Genomic DNA, 5,161 nt, shown 5'->3' on the forward strand with positions numbered 1-5,161 from the left:
CCTTTAGCATCAATTACAGCTGGGAGTTTTTTTTCGCGGGTAAATTATATAAGAGCATTGCCCACCTGGATTGTACAATATTTGGACAATATTCTTTTTTAAAAATTCTTCAAGCTCTGTCAAGATGTTGGGGATCATGGCTAGATGGCTGTTTTCAAGTCTTGACAGACTTTCAAGCTGATTTAAGTCCAAACTAACTTGGCCACTCAGGAACATTCACTCTCTTCTCTCAATGCAATGCTCTCTCTCTATGGGCTATCTGGCTGGCTAGCTAGCTAGCTAGCTAGCAAACAAACAAACATTGCTACACACAATAATATCAAAGCCAATATCAGCATGTAAAGTAGCTAGTTAGCTGTAAAAATCGCCCAAACAAACTGCACTCTCTCACCATGTGCAACCTGCAGAGTGATGTGCCTCACAGAGTCTGACATTTGCAACGGTAGATTTACTTTGGTGTAGAAACCTTTCCCCATGATACACTATATATAGTGTATGTGGACACCCCTTCAAATTAGTGGATTCAGCTATTTCAGCCTTACCCATTGCTGACAGGAGCATAAGAAAATATTTACAGTGCCTTGCGAAAGTATTCGGCCCCCTTGAACTTTGCGACCTTTTGCCACATTTCAGGCTTCAAACATAAAGTTAATAAAACTGTATTTTTTTGTGAAGAATCAACAACAAGTGGGACACAATCATGAAGTGGAACGACATTTATTGGATATTTCAAACTTTTTTAACAAATCAAAAACTGAAAAATTGGGCGTGCAAAATAATTCAGCCCCCTTAAGTTAATGCTGCGATTACAGCTGTAAGTCGCTTGGGGTATGTCTCAGTTTTGCACATCAAGAGACTGAAATTGTTTCCCATTCCTCCTTGCAAAACAGCTCGAGCTCAGTGAGGTTGGATGGAGAGCATTTGTGAACAACAGTTTTCAGTTCTTTCCACAGATTCTCGATTGGATTCAGGTCTGGACTTTGACTTGGCCATTCTAACACCTGGATATGTTTATTTTTGAACCATTCCATTGTAGATTTTGCTTTATGTTTTGGATCATTGTCTTGTTGGAAGACAAATCTCCGTCCCAGTCTCAGGTCTTTTGCAGACTCCATCAGGTTTTCTTCCAGAATGGTCCTGTATTTGGCTCCATCCATCTTCCCATCAATTTTAACCATCTTCCCTGTCCCTGCTGAAGAAAAGCAGGCCCAAACCATGATGCTGCCACCACCATGTTTGACAGTGGGGATGGTGGGTTCAGGGTGATGAGCTGTGTTGCTTTTACGCCAAACATAACGTTTTGCATTGTTGATTCTTCACAAAAAATACAGTTTTATATCTTTATGTTTGAAGCCTGAAATGTGGCAAAAGGTCGCAAAGTTCAAGGGGGCCAAATACTTTCGCAAGGCACTGTATATGTATATGTATATATATATTATTTTTTCACAAAGTGAAAGTTTGAGCAGTGTATATATATATATATACACTGCTCAAAAAAATAAAGGGAACACTTAAACAACACGAATGTAACTCCAAGTCAATCACACTTCTGTGAAATCAAACTGTCCACTTAGGAAGCGACACTGATTGACAATAAATTTCACATGCTGTTGTGCAAATGGAATAGACAACAGGTGGAAATTATAGGCAATTAGCAAGACACCCCCAATAAAGGAGTGGTTCTACAGGTGGTGACCACAGACCTCTTCTCAGTTCCTATGCTTCCTGGCTGATGTTTTGGTCACTTTTGAATGCTGGTGGTGCTTTCACTCTAGTGGTAGCATGAGACTGAGTCTACAACCCACACAAGTGGCTCAGGTAGTGCAGCTCATCCAGGATGGCACATCAATGCGAGCTGTGGCAAGAAGGTTTGCTGTGTCTGTCAGCGTAGTGTCCAGAGCATGGAGGCGCTACCAGGAGACAGGCCAGTACATCAGGAGACGTGGAGGCGGCCATAGGAGGGCAACAAACCAGCAGCAGGACCGCTACCTCTGCCTTTGTGCAAGGAGGAGCACTGCCAGAGCCCTGCAAAATGACCTCCAGCAGGCCACAAATGTGCAGACTCCATGAGGGTTGTATGAGGGCCAGACGTCCACAGGTGGGGGTTGTGCTTACAGCCCAACGCCGTGCAGGACATTTGGCATTTGCCAGAGAACACCAAGATTGGCAAATTCGCTACTGGCGCCCTGTGCTCTTCACAGATGAAAGCAGGTTCACACTGAGCACATGTGACAGACGGGACAGAGTCTGGAGACGCCGTGGAGAACGTTCTGCTGCCTGCAACATCCTCCAGCATGACCGGTTTGGCGGTGGGTCAGTCGTGGTGTGGGGTGGCATTTCCTTGGGGGCCGCACAGCCCTCCATGTGCTCGCCAGAGGTAGCCTGACTGCCATTAGTTACCGAGATAAGATCCTCAGACCCCTTGTGAGACCATATGCTGGTGCGGTTGGCCCTGGGTTCCTCCTAATGCAAGACAATGCTAGACCTCATGTGGCTGAACAGGCAGTTAACCCCATCATTGAAAATAAGAATTTGTTCTTAACTGACTTGCCTAGTTAAATAAAGATAAAATAAAAACATATAAAAAAATCTGTGTCTGGGTGGTTTAATACATCATCCACAGCATAATTATTAACGTGATCATGCTTTAAAAAGAGATATTCAATGTCTCGTGTTATTGTTACCCATCTACCAAACACTGCCCTCTCTTTATGAGGCTTTTCAAAAAGCTCCCTGGTCTTTATAGATGAATCTGTTCTTGAAATTCAATACTTGACTGAGGGACCTTACAGGTGATGTATGTATGGGGGACAGAGGAAGGAGTGGTCATTCAAAAATCATGTCAACCTCTATTATTTTACACAGTGAGTCCATGTAACCTATGCGATTTGTTAAGCCACATTTTTGTCCTGAACTAATGTAGGCTTGAGCTGAATAGTTATGGAACTACAGGATTTCTGTTATAATTTCTTATTTATCTTTTAAAAACAAATGTTCTTCCACTTTGACAGAGTAATTTAAGTAGATTGTTGACAAAAAACAGACAATTAAATCCATTGTAAAACCCCACTTTGTAACACAAAGTGGTCTGAATACTTACCTTAACCAAACCTATTGCCAGATCTTACGTTGAGCAGTAGTTTGTCCATGTTGGAGTCGCAGGCGGTCTTCCGTTGGTCCTCAGGCATCTCGTCCACCTCCCCGTAAAGGTCAAAGTGCAGCCGAGCCAACTTCTCCTGCATCTCTCTCACATGTTCCATCTGATCTATAGAACACTCATTACCTAGAGGGAGAGGGGCAGGGAGAGAGCGGGAGCGAGATGAGGGGGAGAGAGCGGGAGCGAGATGAGGGGGAGAGAGCGGGAGCGAGATGAGGGGGAGGAGAGAGGGAGCGAGAGGGAGCGAGATGAGCGGGGGGGCGAGATGAGGGGGAGAGAGGGAGCGAGATGAGGGGGAAGAGAGAGAGCGAGATGAGGGGGGGAAAGAGGGAGCGAGATGGGGGGAGAGAGGGAGTGAGATGAGGGGGGAAAGAGGGAGCGAGATGGGGGGAGAGAGGGAGCGAGATGAGGGGGGAAGAGGGAGCGAGATGGGGGGGGAGAGGGAGCGAGATGGGGGAGAGGGAGCGAGATGGGGGTCATAGATAGTGTTCATGTAAAACTTCACCTGCATACAAACACACAGGTAATATGCTCTTTCAGCAGCAGACGCTTTTATCCACTGAGCCACTGGAACCCTGGTCTCACCAAAGGCCTGTAGTTTTCCATTGTGGAAGTCATTGAGAAGGCTCAGCAGTCCTTTCTCCATCTCCTGCACATCGGAGACGTCCGTCAGGAAGGAGTGTTGGATGGGGTCCGCCTGACTCTGGCCTGCCTTACTGCCTGAAGCCCTGCGGTCTGGCCTTCACACCCCTGACACACACACAAGCAAATTAAGAACTTCACCTCAAAGCAGTTCAAGTCATCCAGATGATTATGGTTCTTACCTGCGGCTCTTCCCTTCTGGCTGGAGTGTGTACCCATGTGGCTGAAGCCCAGATGCCGTCCTGAGGCGGTGTTCTTCCGGGTGCTGGTTGGTGGGGCAGGGGCCTGGTTGGTGGAGGGCCTGGAAATCTTTCTCTTCAGCTTCCTATCCTCCATGGCATCATAATATGTAGTTCACTAGTTAGTAGTTAGTCACTGGACACTCCTGCAGAAAATATCTAGGATAGTAATCAAACAATAAACGGTGACAAGTTTAGTAACCCCAACCTCGCACTAACTTAGCTTACGTTGCAACTGTCAGCTACTGACAACAACACGGCATGTCTGCTAGTGTTGGGTCCAGCTAGTTAACCAACCGAACAAAACCCATAGCTAACAAGTTAACTAGTAGTAGTATCGCGAGGCCTTCCAAGTCTCGTCTTGTTTACCAACTAGTTAACGCGAACTGGTATCTTCTCGGTGCCAACTAAACCCGGAAGTGTCTTTGTAGTTTCACTGAAAAGACACATAAAATGCACATAAAATGGAAAGCAACGTCGTATTTCTAGTTGTCAATAGCTGAACTAGTTGTTGAAAGCGAGAGCAAAGCAGCTAGCTAAACAACGACGTGTTATCGACGTTAGCTAGCTAGCCTAGTTAGCATTGCTATCAAATCAGCCTAAATAACTACACTAGGCTAGCTGATTTAGCTACACAACTTACTACACAAATTGTAATAACATATAGCTAGCAACAGACCTCAATTTTCTCCGTTGTTGAAGTTATTCGTAGTTAGTTCATTCGATGTGAACATATTTTAAACCTGTTTGATCTGTTGTTGTTGTTAGCTTGACTGCGGTCTTCACTAGTTACCACAGCCACGAAGTCGTCCTTATTATTATGACTAAACCGATAGAGGGCGATACATCTGCACCCTCGTCTATGATTTATAACCCAAAATAGTTCATCTGTGTCGTTTTACAGTGGGAGTAAATTAAGCATATTGGGCAGAACAAGCAAGGAGTTCGGTAAAGCCAAACATGAGCTAGTTATATCCTTTTGGCTTGTTTTGTGTGTGAACTAACTCAATTCGACCTTGCACTCCTTCTAAACAAAGCAATATTTGACCACTTTGGCAAAGAGTCAGGTCTATAAAACAGAGTGCACTGTGTTTGTAATAAATTATAGTTTTGAAAGCAGAAC

The 5,161-nt window shown here is 44.9% G+C and overlaps 1 pseudogene; it reads right to left on the reverse strand.

The window, feature by feature from the left end:
• Positions 1–4,873, reverse strand: part of LOC121842855 — a 9,511-nt pseudogene extending 4,638 nt beyond the window's left edge.
• Between the last annotated feature and the right edge of the window lie 288 nt (positions 4,874–5,161).

Source organism: Oncorhynchus tshawytscha, unplaced genomic scaffold (genome assembly GCF_018296145.1).
Source record: "Oncorhynchus tshawytscha isolate Ot180627B unplaced genomic scaffold, Otsh_v2.0 Un_contig_5544_pilon_pilon, whole genome shotgun sequence".
Classification (NCBI taxonomy): Eukaryota; Metazoa; Chordata; class Actinopteri; order Salmoniformes; family Salmonidae; genus Oncorhynchus; species Oncorhynchus tshawytscha.